The sequence below is a fragment of the Sebastes umbrosus genome, chromosome 21 (genome assembly GCF_015220745.1).
Source record: "Sebastes umbrosus isolate fSebUmb1 chromosome 21, fSebUmb1.pri, whole genome shotgun sequence".
NCBI lineage: Eukaryota > Metazoa > Chordata > Actinopteri > Perciformes > Sebastidae > Sebastes > Sebastes umbrosus.
Window position 1 is genome coordinate 11,646,732 of NC_051289.1, and position 17,868 is coordinate 11,664,599.

At 41.6% G+C, this 17,868-nt stretch overlaps 1 protein-coding gene across 5 annotated transcripts in view; it reads right to left on the reverse strand.

Annotated features, from left to right (window-relative positions):
- LOC119480276 overlaps positions 1–17,868 on the reverse strand; it is a 117,857-nt gene that overhangs the window by 86,531 nt on the left and 13,458 nt on the right. The gene's annotated exons all lie outside the window — the stretch shown is intronic.

Sequence of the window (17,868 nt, forward strand, 5' to 3'; positions counted from 1 at the left end):
AAAAATTGTAAATCTGACTCATTAAATTTGAACGTCTTCATGACCAAAATCTCATGAGAATAGCTGCAAATGTGTGCACTGCAAATTAAACAACACAGAAGGAACATTATTAATAAAATAAGTGCTTGAAAATTGAATAATGACCATTTTTTTGTGGTAAAGAAAACAAGTACGGCAAGCAAAAACATGATGGGTGCATAACACAAAACAACATAGACAGTTACCATGGGGCAAGCCTTTTTACCTAAGCAGTCTGGATAAACAAGTGTGTGTCTTTGCTTGTGCAGGCCTAATAGTGCTACAAGACACAGAGATACGACTTGTGCAGCGATGACAAATATTAAGAGGCTCGGGGCTAAAAGAATCCAAGGCAACCAAAATCTGTTTTTGTCCCAGGGCCAAACCCTGCACTGCACTGTGGGCCACTTCTGATTTCAGCACTAGCTGGTGTAACGCAACCAGCCATGCATTAGCATTGGCCCTCCAGTTAGAGCAGGCTCTTAGGATCCTGTCACCCGAACTTATCATACACTCTCGCACACATACACGCACGAAAAAAAGCAGCTCGTTTGCTGCAGCAACTATGAGCAGACCTTTATCGGATATAGATCTCTCTCTATCTCGGGTTCCTATTCTCTCTGAGGCACACAAATACACTAATGCTACTCACACGGGAACCATAATTCAACATTGTTCAGGCCAATGAAACCTCTCCAGTGGTCAAACACACATTGGGTGTTAACACCGGCAGCAGAGACGTCCCTCTACACAACATAAAAGACTGAATCTCCACCGTTAAAGCAGCCGGCCCGTCTCCCTCACCACTTAGAGGGGGGCCCGAGCTAGCATACAAAGTTCAACAACTGTGAAGAAGGAACTATTAAAGAGGACACACAAAGCAGTGACCTTGACTGACAAGTGCTCTTCATTCTGGCCATAAACAGCAGTGGGGCCTGATAAGTGTTCATCGGTGCGGGGAGTAATGACCTATCCGTCAGCAGCGGTTGGGCTGTGTGAGGTAGTATAAATGGAACATACATAATGTACAGCAATAATACCAGCACGCTCACAGCCTAATGTATTATCATTATTCTTGGGGACCAGAGTTTTTCCCCCTCCCCTAACCCTCTGTAGTGTGCCTCAGCACGGCGGGTAAATGCCTTCCGGGCCACGATAATTTCATTCTAATCTTTGTTCCATATTATAATTTTCATGGTCAGAAATACACCAGGAAGCAACGCCACGTTTCTATCAAGGGCTAAACAGAACACAGGCCATAACAGGAGGTTTTATGTGACTGTATAACCCCCGTTCTTAGTGCACCACTCAATTTATGATAAGAATGGAGAAAGCTGTAAATTCATGTGCGATGGCCCATCTCAAACAACATCATTACGGGCCGAACCAGCCTCTGATAGGACAGCTGTATCTCCACTAGACACTCAGAACATGTTTAAAGGGGATATCAGAAAATTCAATACTCATAACATTAAAATATAATATTAAATTTCACTACAAAATTATACAAAGTTTATGAAAAAAAAAGATAAAGAGCATCTATTTAGAAAAAACTTGAACCCAAAACAAATTATTCAAATTAAGTGTAATTTAACATACAACTTACATAGACCATGTCTGTTGTAATGTATACCACACTAGGTCATTGTGCTTCAATGTCATTACCAACAGGGTAAGATCTCTAATGGCTCTTTAGGAGAGATGTACAATCGATTCCAATACCTTAAAGGAATAGTATGACAGTCTGGGAAATATAGATCTGGTGATCTAAGAACAAACCTTCTAGGATTGTGACAATGACAGGCAAAATGAGTAAACCCTGAAAGCAAAAATGACCGGCTTTCTGGCTGGTCAGTAGTCACGAATGTAAACACAACGGGTAATATCGAGGTCAGCAAAAATGATCAAGGTCATTTCCATATAATATGATAAGTCTACAACGTAATCATTGTGACGGGCCTAGTCAGTGCTACTCATACACTTACTATAAGAAGTGGTTGAGTCACGGCGACGTCAGACATTGGTTTGTGGACTGCCATTTTGAAGCCTCGAGTTCGCAATCTAGGAATTTGGCCATCACCATCTTGCTTTTTTGCAACCAGAAGTGACACGAGAGGGTGGATCTAAGTACAACCGAACACTGAATAGACTTTTTCATGCAACCAAAAAGATTGTAATTAACAAGGTAGCTACACCCAAAAGCATCCCCTGCTTTATGGTCTATTTGACTCTAAATGGGACCATAATTTATGAATTGAACATCATGCTGTATTGAAGAAAACTTGGAGCGATTGAGACCATAAACTCATGTGTATAATGTTTACTGAGGTGATTAATCAAGTGAGAAGTAGGCTCATTTTCTCATAGACTTCTATACAATCAGACTTCTTTTTGCAACCAGAGGAGTCGCCCCCTGCTGGCTATTCGAAAGAATGCAGGTTTAAGGCACTTCCTCATTGGCTTCACTTTTCATACCCAGAGGTTGCCCACTGGTGCTACCTTTTAGCCATACTCAAAGTCTGTATGCTACACATAATGTCTTGACAATACCTGATCCGCTTAATAGACTCTGTATCGGAGGTGATAGTGATCTGATGGAACAGAGCATCCTCAACTTTATTTTTTTGTTTCTTTTGTGGGTAATTTTTTTTTTAAATAAGACACCATTATTGGAAACATACCACGCTAACATACCCAATACTAAAAGGTTTATCTACAAAAAAATATCACATCCCAAAATACAACCTAGTAAAAGCTAATTCAGTCTGGAGCCTACACTGGTTGTGTTGAGAGTTATCATGTAACACCATTAATTAACAGGCATTTCTGAGGCCTCCCACACACATACTGCATCAAACTCACAGCCAGTGTCCTTATCCAAAACTCTTTCTGCTCTACAGAAATGAGGATATGCAGTACTACTACACAACCCAACACATACTGCACATTATAAGAAGGTATTTTTGGACATTTAAATACACTCCATTAAGAATACGTGAATAGTAGTGCTGCATGTCCTGGAAAATTGTTGATTTGCAAGTCAGACACTAAAATAAAAAAAATTAATATATGCTTGCTGTTATAATAGTGTAGTAGCTGTAGTATATACAGTGATATTTTTAGATTTAATTAATATTTTAGGGAATTCAGACCTAATCTGAATGTTGTAAATATTGCGTGTCGTCTCTCCCAGGTATCCCTACAGAGCAGAAAAAAAAAATGAAGGATGCCTCCAAAGCTTGGAGACAGTAATCTCCCCCGTGGAGGTCAAATCTAACATGGCAGGTTAGTGTCTGTGGAGATTGACAGCCTGGAGAAATACTGCTGCCAGGCACCCACAACACACAGTGACAGTAAACACCTCCCAGGAAAAAGGCTGGTTACCAAGCCTTATAGAGCGACTGTCAGAGTGCGCCAGTCATCAGAGCTGCTGCCGACTCGGCACTGACACACTCTGTCAACCTATCGCTATCATATCGAAGCCATCTCAATAATGTGAACATCAAACTCATCCAGGAAGTATACACATCCAACCTGGACACATCTTCATTAGAAACATTTGTAGGAAATCCTTATTCGTTCTGCGACAACTTCATATGCGATTAACCACAAAAATCCAACACTTAGATTTCCAAAGATCGGATTGTTTATAAAATCATGACTTTTTTTTAATGGTAGTTTTGTGGACATTTTATTTGGATGGTTAGTGTTTTTTTTTGTAGAAAACCATTAAGGGAATACTTTAAAAGTCAAGCAGAACAAAATTAATTGTTTAAAGAAAATACTTTATTGTAGAGTTGAAACGATTATTAAATTAATTGATTAGTGAATCAACAGATTATTAATCTGCAACTATCTTGAGAACCGATTATTCGTAATTTTTCAAGCATAAATTCTCTGATTTCAGCTTCTGAAATGTGAATTTGTTTGCCATATATGATAGTAAACTGAATACCTTTGAGTTTTCGACTGTTGGTCAAGACATTTTAAGATGTCACTGCGGAAACGCGATGGGATTTTTTTGGGACGGGATTTGCTGACATTCTGTAGAGCAAACATTTCGACAAATCAGTATTCAAAACGATAATGAAAATAATTCTTAGTTGCAGCCATAATAGGAAAGATTGTTGTCACTATTTGTCACAATTTCATGATTATACTGTGTATTGTACAAAAATCTGGTGATACGATACATATCATGATACAGGGGTTATGATTCATTATACTGCGATATATTGTGATACTGCAAGCAAGGCAATATATTGCAATTTTAAAATATAATTTTAGAAAAACTGTCACTTTTTTATGCAATCAGAACAGTGGGACCTGCATTTATCACAGTACATGTAACATCCAACATCATAACACTACTTTTTTTGCAATCTGAGCCACTGTGTGCCACAAATATTTGCATGTAAACTATTGATTAAAAATAAATAGTGTTTTTGAGAATCGATACAGTATAATAAAACAAAATATCGTAATACTCAAGCGTACTGATGGTGGGTATTTGATGAATAATAGATTCTAATCAAAAGTCAAACATAACAAAACTCTTTTAGCATTACATTAAAAATGGATGAATAATACACAAAGCTGAAAAACACTTAAATCTATGTTGTTTACTGTGGTTGCACAGAAATTGTAATGCAGTACAGCAGACCACTAATTGCATGAAATATGTTATCTTACAGGCTTGTGCTGTCTGCCTTTCATAAACAAAGGCTGACAGATCATGCCCTCAACCAGTGACCCTGCTGTGAGCATATGCACTAATGCAAGGTCACACTGGAGACCGGCCACATGAGGAGAAAACAGCCATCCAATTTGCTTTGTGAGCCCAACACAAAGTACTGATGTAGTCATCATGCCCTACAATAAAATGTCAGTGTGTTAAACGGCGCCCTTTTTTTCATTAGCAGCTCTAATAAATGGCGCTTCTATAAAATAAGAGGATTCCTGTTATGTCTGTGAGAGGAGAAAATGATAAAGGGATATCACTGCCAGAAATCTGTTGTACACTCAATGTCAAGGCGCTGGCTCCTACAGCGCTCAGCTGTGTGCAGAAGCATAGCAGCGCCTGATTTTCATAATGGCAGGTGGCCATCTTTAAATGAGAGATCTACATACAGTACTAGCCATAAACCACAGTGGCTGGCACATTTACCAACAAGACTGACAACTCATCTGCCTCAAAACATAGAACGCTCCTTTGAGGTCCAAATATTAACACTAGTTAAATAGTAAAGAATAAATATAATTTGAAGCAAGGAAATCATAACTAGGGCTTTGATTGGTCCCATTATGAGAGTGGGTGGGGGGCAACTCTTGATGGGAGGACGGTTTGATGGAGGCTATGAGGGGGTTGTGGGTGGAGGAGACAGAAAAGACAGGCAGACAGACAGAGGAACAGACCTATAGCCTGACGCCGTTCCCCCTCATCCCCTGCTTGCCCTTTGTCATGCACCCTCCTCACCTCCAGAGCTGTCACTGGCTTGTCAGAACCAATCACAGGGTGCCATGCTGTCTGCCAGCCATGTACCAGTTTGGACAGGATGACATCAAATTTCTGGTGCTACGTGTCAAGGACCATATGAAAACAGATGTCCTCATTACTGGGTCGCCCGCACTTTAGAAATACTACACTCTCACCTTCTTGTAGATCAGGGGATTAAGAAACATCACAAGGTTTCAGTTTTTTGGTGTACATTAGCAGTGTGAAAATGTGTAAAAAATAATCAGTGATTTAGGAAAAATAATCATATACTGTTTATCATAAAACAGGATTTAAAAAAAAAAAATAAATGCAGTAATTTACACTATCCGAAAAACCTAAAAAAAACAGCAAACTAAAATCTAGTCAAAGCCATGGTCACAGTGTGATAAAACAGTGACATGTCCAAGCCTGGTGTTATGCATATATGAGGCCCTCTGAGATCCAGCATGACAAAAGTAACTTTATTGAATGGGACAGATCGCTGCTTGTCTGACTGACTTAATCTGTTTGATTGAGCAACGGGACGCCTTCGGCTTCACAAGTCCTTCAAAGGCCGCAGATTCTGCAAGTGTGAAAAAAGAGGGAGGAAAAAAGGAAAAGAGAAAAATCCCCCCCACACCCCTTCTACTACTGCAATAGACACACACACATACGATAGCAGCTTTTGGAGGGTTTATTTATTAGCTTTAAACATCTTATTCATTACCCTACCACCCAAGCCCTTTCAGGTCATCAGCCTCTAACAAAGACCGCAAGCCTGGAAAATCTGTCAACTGTCAGTGTCATTGATTAGGAGCAGAACTCTGGGCAGATGATGAGGCTTCATTGAAGCCAACCGTTAAAGAGTAATAAAGGGCCGAGCTTGAAGAGTTGTGTCCCTGACAATAACACTGCTGCTGCAATTTTCCTCCAGACTCAAAAGCATGCCACATTACAGAGCCATACATTCATTTGCTCATGCTCCACGATCTTATTATGGGGATCTAACTTTCCACTCCACCCCCTTTTTTTCACAACGTCGTGCTAACACAAAGCAGACCTCGGCTATCATTGTGCTTGATCTGAATTTTATTTAGAGCTCCATATGCTTCTCCAGCCCACTCTCAAAGCCTGGTGTTGATGCTTGGCCTCTCTTGGCCCGTTAACCATTAAAAGAGGGGCCATTCTGTCGCCACGCTGCCTATTGTGGGCCTTTGAGGTTAAGAGACAAAAGTGTGAGATCATGAATGAGTGCTTGGCAGTCTATTGGAGGTTTCCATCCACACAATTGAACTGAGAATCTGCACCTGATGCAATTCAAGCATCTATTTTGAAAGCGAGAGGGGGTTACTCTGTTTGCTGGAGTGGCCCCATTAAATAAAAGGGGTATGTTTTCATTTTCAAGACGCAGACAGAGATCCATGGTGGTGGTTTCTCTCCTGCTATCTTACAGAAAAGGCAGCTGAATACCTAACCAGACCCCCTGACCGCTATGAGCACCCAGACATACAGTTAGCTACACATGAGACCACAGAGGAGCTGGGTGAAACCCCAGAGATACTCCACACCTCATAGCAAGGCGCAGGCTACAGAATTACCCCTCTAATGTCTCTGGGGGGGCTCCTCTGAACACATATTTCCCCTACACTTTCTCCCCTCCAAGTAGCCAAAGCTGTGTCTCTCGGTCTCCAGGTCCCCCCTTAGTGACAATTTGTCCACATCAGAGAGCCGTCATCCCTAACGAGATCTGACTCGTGACACACAGATGGGGAGGGGCCCGGGCCTGGCAGTGCTAGCGCCGGGTGCCTGCCTGCCCCGGGGCTACACAAAAACGCCATGCTCAGACTGCCGTGTGAGAGGACACAACTGCTTTCTGCTAAGCTTTGCTTTACCACCATAAGCTCTACCAGCCCACAGCCCACATCACCGGGCCATTACAAGGGATCGGGGTGCAATAAGAGCAATAAAAAGGCATGTTGTTAATTATATTTATATACACACAACCAAATGAAATGACATACAGCTTAACAGTGCAGGAATTTCAATGCTTTCTTAAATAATATCAGCATACTGTTTGCCAAAAGTGTTACATTTAAACCCATGAAATAAAATGATTTGCTATACACTCAAAAACTTCCTTACCATCTGCTGTTACTGATCTTACCGAGTTCTACAAATAATAATAAACTGCTTAGGATAATGCACGCCACTTCATTAAACCATTCACAGCAAGAAAAGACACTCTTCTTAGCACACAGACACAATAAATCTGTGACTAAACAGCAAATCATGTGAAATAAGCTTCGCATTGTGACACAAAGAACAGACCCTTTCAGCTCCTCTTCCATTCAGCGGTAAAACCACACTTAAGAAGAGCGGGCCAAAATTTATTTGGAGCCTTCGGGCAACTTCTGTCAGTAACTCTGTCATTGATAATGGCTGGTAGTTTCACAAGTCTGGTAGAATATCAGAAATTATCTTTCTAAAAAACCCTTTATGATAATGCTATTAATATTGTTGACATATGTTGGCTTAGTGTCAGGTGATATAAGACACACACACTGCACACGGGTTTGACCCTGCATCCTTAAAAATCACAGCCTCTCTGTTCCGGTCAAGTGCATCAGCCAGGCAAATGTATGCAATTAGGTCATGCTGGCCAGTGTGACCCACACGGTGGACAACAGTCAGTCTGTTAATGAAAGTAAAATCTTATCAGGGCACGCAGTTGTCTGAGGGAATCACCTTAATAAATACGACAACAGATAAATAAAGCGGAGAGAGCAGGAGTACACTGTGCATGATAAGAATTAAATTACCCTCCAATATGCTGTGCTTACCCAGTGCTGGCCTTTAATTTGGAAATATAAAGACACACTGTGAGCGGGAAATTATGTTTTAAATGGGTAATAACCTGGAGGCCCCCTTTGAATACAGGCCCATACAACAACCACCCCTTTTTAAAACACTGCTTTTCCAGTTTCTTATCATAAGAACTCAATCTGACTCAGACTTTCTCCAGACTCTGCATAAATAAATCGACATGTCTTTACTCCTTTGTTTCCCATCTCTGCTTGCGTTCTTTTTTTTTCCATGCTTCCACTCTCCTCAAACCTGCTGGCTGCTCTCACCTTTCTCTCCTGGCCCTCTGGCCCTCATCCTTGGCTCTGGCTCCTGACAACCTCACCCACTGAGCTACAGATTGGCCGGCACACAATGCCCCAGATCCTCATTCACCAACACAATGCACTCACCAGCCATACACCTTCCCTTCTCTTTAACTCTCTCACCACATGCCTTCTGTCCATTCTCTCATTTTTCTTTCCCTCTCATTCATTCTCATGTAATTTCCTCAAGCTCTCTCCAAGTCTATCTCTCGCTCCTCTGACTCCGTCTATCTGGCAACTTGGTGGCGACTGGTGGGCCGACAACAGAAAACCATCTCCCGCCTTATTCCGGCGCAGGGCAGCATGAGCAGGACGAGCCAGAGCTCACAAAGCCACTGCCGAGCGAAACAAAGGTTGTGTGCTCCATCATTCAAACCGGGGCCACTCCGACAGCTGCCTCCGCCACGCTCACACTGACAAACGGCCAGAAAAACAGATGGTTTGTGCATTCATGACCAGTTTAGTGGAAGCCCAGGAGTCACCCCCATTCAAGGGGAGGGTTTTTGTCAGCTATTCCATAATAAAGCTTTTCAGTCTGGTAGAAAATTAGAAATGCATTTTAAAATTGTCGCTTAATTATTGAGGTCATCCCAGCCCCATGGAGGAGAGAGGAGAGAGCCGAGGCTCTGGCTTTGTGACACATGACTGATCTGAAAAGATGGGCTGCCTCATTTCACTTTTTAAATCCTGCCAACACATTAACATACATTTGTCAGTTGCTTCTGAAAAGCAGATGCATTGAATTTCCTCCAAGGAGAGAAAGTTCATCATCTCAACATCTGATCAATACTGGCATTCAACTGTATGTATACCTCACTGAAAATGAATCACATAAAGATAGTGTATCTTTTCACTTATAAAATCCATAACAACTCAATTATGCGATGCGTTACAAGCACACATTCTGCAAGTGAAATGCATTACCACTCATGCATTTACATGCTGAACCGTGCCGTTGTGTTGTTGGGACTCTCACGTCAAGTGCCACACACATACAGGCACATCTGCACCATAATCGATAGCAGATGAGTGTGTCCAACCCTCTGAATCTTTTATCACCTCTGCTCTTTCAGACCCATATGGTTAAACCATGCCCTAGAGAGAGGGGGCACTTGGCTCTTCCTCCCAGGGCATCGCTCGCACGTTAAGCTCCGTTTCACTGTCCTGAAGCTCATCTTTTAAAGTTATAAAATCTATGGATTTACAACTGCTGTTGATATGCATTTCAGGAGAAGATCTATCTATCAGACAGAATGTTTAACAAAGAATAAAGTTGTGAAAACACCAAATATTCATGTATAAATCAGCAAGAAGTAATCAAACAAGATATATACAGGTATAAGAGACTAAGTCAGCCACAATAATGGTGCATGTCATATCATTAAAAAGAGCTTAGCGGTTGCTTTGAAGCAGTGAGGCGTGAACCATACTGGGCTTCTGAGCATCATCATCAAGCTCTTGGCAACACACCCCAAAAAAGTCATTTCCAATTGTAAGAGAAAGCATTCACCATGTTGCACTATATCATACACAATACTGTTCCCACAAATTAGCCGGAGTGCCAGCCAAAGTGACACTGACTAAACTTAGTTTGTTTGTTCCCCCATATTAAATTAGTTGCACATCTCCCAGTGCCCAGAGACAGGGGCCTAACAATGCAGGGAGAGCGGCTGAGCAGATATGAATTAAAGATAACGCCAAGCCACCGCACGTCTGTCTCTGCTTGGAAACCATCTGGACGTTCAATATTACATCCTTGTCTACACTTTTCACACTGATCAGGATCAAAGTTTTTTGACGGGTCTTCATGATGCATCACACCCAGATGTGGTCGCTGGCTGAACGCATTTGTTGAGGTCTCACTCTCGTCTGGAGCAGTCATGCAATGGCCTTAAAAGTCGCCTCTAAGAGACGTCACAGCTGGAGCACAGATAAGAGCCACTTACTTCTCTCTTTAAATGTGACAGAGACATAATGTCAAGCTCTAATTTAATCAGAGGTAAAGTTTGCTTCAACATCAAAAAATATCTAAACCAAGATTATAATTTTAACCTCGCAGCAACTTCTTTAAGAAGCTTTCAATCTATTTTAATACATTTGTGAATTGGAGCAACTAAAATACTACTCTATTTTAGGGCTGCAACTAACGATTCTTTTTATTTTCATTGTCGATTATCCTGTTGATTGTTTTCTCAATTAAATCGATTAGTTGTTTGTTCTATAAAATGTCAGAAAACGGTGAAACATGTTGATCAGTGTTTCTTAAAGTCCAAGAAATTTTGTCCACAACTCAAAGATATTCAGTTTACTGTCGTAGAGGAGTAAAGACACCAGAAAATATTCACATTTAACAAGCTGGAAGGGTGAATTTTGACTTTTTTTCCTTACAAATATACTCAAACCAATTAATCGATTATTAAAATAGTTTGCAATTAATTCAATAGTTGACAACTAATCAATTAATCATTGCAGCTCTGGTCTATTTTACATCTAGTGATACTGAAATATTAACATCAATAATAAAACACTAGAATGAGTATTTCGTATTTGGGCATGAACTTTTTTGTGTCACAGACAATTCATATAACGACTGCAAGCATATCTTAACTACCATGTGATCTAACATGTTGTGATCCTATTAATAATCATGTAAGCACAGCATCATTGCACCGGACTGGTAAAGTCAAATTAACATAATCACTGTCATCATTAGCATAATTTCTGTGCTAGTTTGTCCGTGTTACTTACTGTAATGTATAGCACAATAGAGACACCCAACAGCATGTTACACACTGTGGATAATAGCAAACCACACATTCTTATTGACCTGTGAGAGACCCACACGGCTCACAGAATATAAACAAGGACGACACCTTTGCATCCACACTCTTATAGTAAGAAGCTGACTGTAGCCTGACAGCTTCTGCTTTGTTTCCACATGAGCACTGCCCTCCTCTGACTGTCCAAGGAAGTGCATACAATCAACATGGCAACCAACCCACTCCTCATCACTGCTCCAAGTTATATTACATTTTCCGAAGAAAAGACTTCAAGATTGGTTTTATTACTTGTCGAGAGTGCACAGTCGGTGGATGGGAGACCCCTCCCCATCCCGCTCCAGCCCCCTATCCAGTGCCATTTGTTGTTGGACTGCACCCCTTTGGCAGCAAGTAGGAATCACTTCCTCAGAACACGATGTGGGAGGTGTTCAAAGATAGACGCTGACAGAAATCTGCCGCCGTTGCCAAAAGCGCTGGCATTTCTACGACACAAGCAGTGACTCTGAGACGGATGTGATTTGATCAAATAAATGTGGCAAATGTGTGAGTTTTTGACAAAAAATAGCAATCGGATTAAATAAATACAAGCTAGAGGTGGGTATAAACAACTTGGAAAGTAAGTCACAGTATGTTGCCATGTTGCAAACAAAATTATCTTTCAACAGCAAAAATATATTCTTGTTGCCAGCGTAGCCTTTTGGTTCAGTTTTTATTAGTGTTGTTATAATTCTAAGCTCAACCAGCTGGTAACTAGATGATACTCAAAGTTGTTTTCTATCCAAAAAAAAAAGAAACATTTTTCCATCTTTTTCAAAGACTGTACAAACTGCTCCTGTGAGATTCAAACCACAAACAGCGACAGCATCTAAGCAGAAAGTAATTAAACCCCCAGTAGACTCTAATCAGCATTCATGAGTGGCATCAGCTCCTAGTATGATATACAGTACAGGCCCTGTCAAGGTGATTTCTCACTGCTCACCAGCTCCTCCAACAACTCCCACCATGGCCATCTCTCTCACGCACACACACATACGCACACAGCTGCTGTGTGTTGGTCCCTCCCAAATTAATACCCACAAGTGAAACCGTGACCTGCAGAAGGCAGCCCCGACCTGCCGTCCCAGAGCTTCTCAGTGGATCCACCCCCCAGCGCGTGGCTCTGTCTGTCTTCCCCCTCCTCTCCGCCACCCCCCCCCCCCAAGACCGAACAAGGACAAGAGCTCGCACGAGATGAATAATCGCTGCCACGATATGTATAAAATATGTTAAAGTGTGAAAACATCAGTGTTTTGTTTGCTTTACTGACTGATATACATTATGATAGAAAAACAATCACCAGCTGTGAATTGAATGTCAAGTCACCGTTAACAAAGCAACACCTTCAAAACAATTATTCACACTTGCATCATTCAATCTACATTTGGTCTGGTTGTTTTCCACCGCACACACTGAAAAGAAGCTGATGTGGTAGCCGTGAAGGATTGGACGGGAAGTGAAGAGACTCAAGGCCAGAGAGACAATAATGGACCTTGTCTGCACAGTCACCAAATGGCTACTGCTTGGTTAGCTGTAAGCTCCATTTTGGGACCTTTGGTTCCCATATTTAATTAAAAATCCATTATCACCTCTCAGCATAGTGAGCAGCACTTTAGCCCACACTATCCAGTCCTGCACTCTTAATTGGTCTTAAATGGCTAAATTTCTTTTCATGCGATCAGTCTTCCAGTTCTCCAAAAGGAGAAGTTGAGAAAGAATTGCAAGTAATTTAGCACTCCCATCTGCAGAGTTGTAACCAGTGTTACAAGAAATGATTCTCAAACACGAGTGTATACAAGCACAAACACACACCCTTCACCAGACCTTGTGGCAGACCTTGCAGGAAAACCGTTGTTTGGGTGGTGCATTAATATTCAAAAGGTGATGCTGCCAAAGCACCTTGAGCAGATGCACACTGGCACACATTGATGGCCTGAGTGACGAGCTGCAGAGAAAACAGTGCAAGAGAGAGCGAAGGGTTTACACGGAAAGAAAACAGAGGGAGAAGATCAAATTAAAACGATTTAAGTAAGAAGGAAAAATGAGAGCTACAGGTAAAGTAAAGAATGAATAAAAGAGAAGAGGAGAAGAAAGATGAGCTCTCCTTCACATCCCAGCGCCGCTCTCCTTCATTGTTACCTCGACGAGTGCGGCCAGGCCCCAGCTCCCCTGGCAGAAACTAAGTGGCTTGCTGGCATATGGTGTAACCTCCATTTGAGTGCTAAAAGCTGGATATTGTTTTTGTGGAGCAGATGTTGGCGGGCATGGCAAAAGGCACAGCTGACTGGGCTGCACAGCTGGGAACGGTGTGTGTGACCCACATACAGGGGGAGCAGTAGTCAACTGAGAGCCACAACCTTAATGGAGAATGGAGAGACACGGTATGAAGTTTGTCTCTATTGTCTTTACACGCATTAAGTCGAAAATTAAGTCGGCTTAGCTTGTATTCTATTGCTTTTTCCACTGTTTTGACTATTCACTGATAGCAGGAGATTTTCTAAGTGGTACCTCAAAATTAATCTAGTGATCAAGGAATCTGATTTTAATCTAATGCCTCACTCACGATGTTGTAATAAATGCCAGAAGAGACGCCTCGGTCAGGACACTTAACCCCGAAATATTAAGCACAATCAGCCTCACAGATTGACGAGGCTTTATTTCTACGATCGATTTAATTTGGGGATTTTTATTCGGGCTAATCACAGTAGGATGGAAAACAACCTCAGCTCTCCGTGTGCTTCTGAAAAACACCGAACCACCATGTTTTAAATTGGAATCAAATGAGCTTTCATGCCCAGATTTGAGCTAATGAAAACGAAACGAGGACACTTAAGAGTCCTGACCGGTTTCCCAAACCCAGAAGTGTCCCGGTGCCAAAAGTGGACAAATGAAGATTATGCTGAGATTATAATAAGGATGCCAAAGCCATTATCCAGTCTACTTTGACAAATGTTGTGCCTTTCTGTGAGCAGATGGGACCGAGAGTTTGGGTGGGGAAACAGGCAGAGTATCCTTCACCCAGTTGGCTAGAAAAGACCAGGATAAACGGCAAGCAGGGACACTGTCAAGACTCCCAAATACTGCATGTAATTATTGTTTGAGTGCTTATCTCCGTCAAATACATTGATTTTGCTGTAATTAAACGAAAACTGACCTGTTAATACGTCAAATACTACTATAATTTTATTCAGAGATTAATCCAAATTCTTCGCTGTTTCAGGTCTGTTCACAGCTGTTGTAATCATTTTTATGTGTGCATTAATAATGTTAGCAGGACCTCAACTGTCCTGCTGCTCATCTGTCAATCCGCGCCAGCCTATGGCCTCAGATTAAGCAGAACTCTTTGGCTTCAGCTACTTAATTATGAGAGTGTTAAATGCCGTATGTTGTGGGCTCAGGCAAAACAAACTGACCAGAGGCTGCAATGAAGGCTGTTTCCCCTGGTGAAAAAGGATTAGAATGGCCTGTCACTCAGCGGGGTCATGCAGAGCAGAGGCACTACTTAAAAAGTCATTTAGAGAATTAAGATGCCCCCAGTCGGGCCCGCAATGAGGAAAAAAAACAACATGCTAAATAAAACAACAAATAAATACTCAGCACAGCCTTGAGGCGACCACTGTTGACCACGGTTTTGTTCTGAAGTTCTGAATCTGAGAGGCTTTGGCATGTTGAATGCTGATCTCTCATGGAGGTCTCATTAATTAACAAGTGGTTTTCTTGACTGCACACTGATTAAATCCACCCCTCAGAGGGAAAGGTAAAACATGGGCAGCACCTTCATGTGCACTTCACCAGTGGGAATCAACCTTCCTGTGGCAAGGTTTAGCTGAATGCACCAAGGGGCTGCTGCTGACCTTAGAAATCTCCCAACAAAGACAAATACATATCTACATTTTTACAATGCAGATGTCCCGTTTGAAGTTTGCCCCTGAACAGAGTGGAGCTGAAAAATCACCTGCAGCAATGTGTGATGACAGGGACAAGATGAAAACAAGCTTCTCACAAAGTGATCCGGGGACTCTGCTGTAATTACCACACAATTACCTTTGATTACTGCTGAATTTAGTTTCTACTGCATATATTATTGTTCCACCACGCTGTCAGGACAACATGCTTGAAAAAGTTCACTGAGTACCGGTAAAAATTATTAAAATGTATTTCCCGGTTATTGCTTACAGATGTCACGTGTTTTTACCTCTCAAAATAGTGCCACAACACTCATAATGTTGCCCACGGTTTCCTCTACCAACATGACAAACCCTACCTTTCAGAGTGAAACAATCCATAATTCATAAATCGAATGACTCAGATGAAGGAGGGTAGCGTGATTCAGAACCATTGAGTCAGTAACACTCAAATGGTATACCTCTGTATCTGGCCACGAAGCCGCATAATCTGAGCAGGTTATAGAGATTATATCCAGGTTACTGAGCACTGCTGCTGCTGCTCTTCACAGAGGCTGGGAGGGCAGACTGCTTTGACAGAAGTTATGAATACAGATCGGACCTCATAACTGACAGGCCCTACTGATGGAAGCTCGGGGCCTGTGGGACCAAGCAGATGATTTGACAAGGAGATATAGAGAACTGTTGCTACAGAATAGGTGGACAGCAGACAGGTGAGCACCAGCTGGTGAGTGTGTGTATGTGTGTGTGGTTGTGTGTATATGGAGGAGCTCATCCCCGACACAGAGAGCAGAGGAGATGCTGCAGCGTGATAATAAATTACATCAAAACATTAAAAAGTGCAGATAAAAGAGTAAAAAAGTCACTATGTGAAATGCTACTGTGGGGACTAACATCAATACAAATGAATACAATTGGACTTATTGGATCCACATGAGTCTCAGCTTTCCAGTCATTCCCAATTTAGTGACCCCAGTATACAGAAATACTCAAATACACAATTTTAGAAACAGGCAAAAATAACACATTTATACTGCATGCAAAAAATGGCATGGTTTTGCCCTAAACTGCATGTGATTATCATAAAGTGGGCATGTTTGTAAAAGGGGAGACTCTGGAGTACCCATAGAACCCATTTACATTCACATATATTGAGGTGAAAGACAGTTTTCCCTCGCCAAAACTTTAGCGGCGACATATTACATGGTTGGTACCAATGGATTCCTTAGGTTTTCTAGTTTCATATGATGCCAGTATCTTCACTCTAGCTTTAAAACTGAGCCCGCTACAACCTCTGACAGACACGATAGCGTCAGATATTAAGAGGTTAATTAAGAATCGATACAGGATTTTGGAGAATCAATACAGTATCGCAGAACATGATACTGTATCACGATACTCATGAGTATTGATATTTTCTTCACCATTCAACCCGCGTTTGAACCAGTTCATATGAGTCAGCCGGGGGGCGCATTGTAGGCTATATGTTACGTTACAGAGACTGCGTCACCAAAAGGTACAGGCTGGCTCACTGTAGGCCAACTGTATCAATCTGTCTCACACATAATGTGTGGTTATGCACACGCACACACACACAGAGAGGAAAAGAGAGAGAAAGGATGAGAACCTCCTTCTCTTCACAAGTGTCAGTCGCCTCTCACCCTTTACCCATTCAGTCATTGAAAAGAGAAACAGATCTCAGTCAGACAGCTGCTGGAAAAAAAAAAATGTTCCTCTCGTGGAAAGTTGTATCGGAGTAAAAAACCTTGCTGCCGTAGCGTCTTTACAAGCGGAGCATCCCGTTGCGGCCATCGGGCTTGAGCTCTGGTAAGCCTCGCCTGTGCATTAAAACGGCGGTGGGAGGGGAGACGACGACGACGACAACACAAGCTGTGAAACTTTCCTCAAACTTGCGGTCATTATTTACTTATATTGTACTTTACATTGCCATTATTGTCTAATGAGAGACGAGGACAGAAATCGGACATTAAGGATTTTCCTTTGCACAAAATGTAAAATAATCACATCAAATAAATTAAAGTGATAGCCCATGAAAACAAATTTGCTAATATGTAGGCTTATAAACAAATGATAAATATACTGATATGATACCAACATCTAAAATAAAAGACCTGGCTTTGTTGAGACGATCTGTCTATCAATCTCCTCCGCAGCGTTTCAGTACCCAGGACAGCGCCGCAACAAAACACACACCCTCTACACACACAACAAACAGCACTATCCCTCTGAGAATAACTCATAATAATTCATGTTGATGCATAATGAATAATGTGGTATTACTATTCCTTATCTCATGTGCTATTTGGGATTTTTGGTGTAATGTATATATTATAAAAAAAAATAAAACACGATGCATTCGAATACTGATTTGGACGTTGATTACCATAGCAACAGTCACAGCTTTGAAGCATTTGGGTCAGCCTTAGAAAAAAAACCCTATTGGTTGATCTCTATTCCAAGTTTAG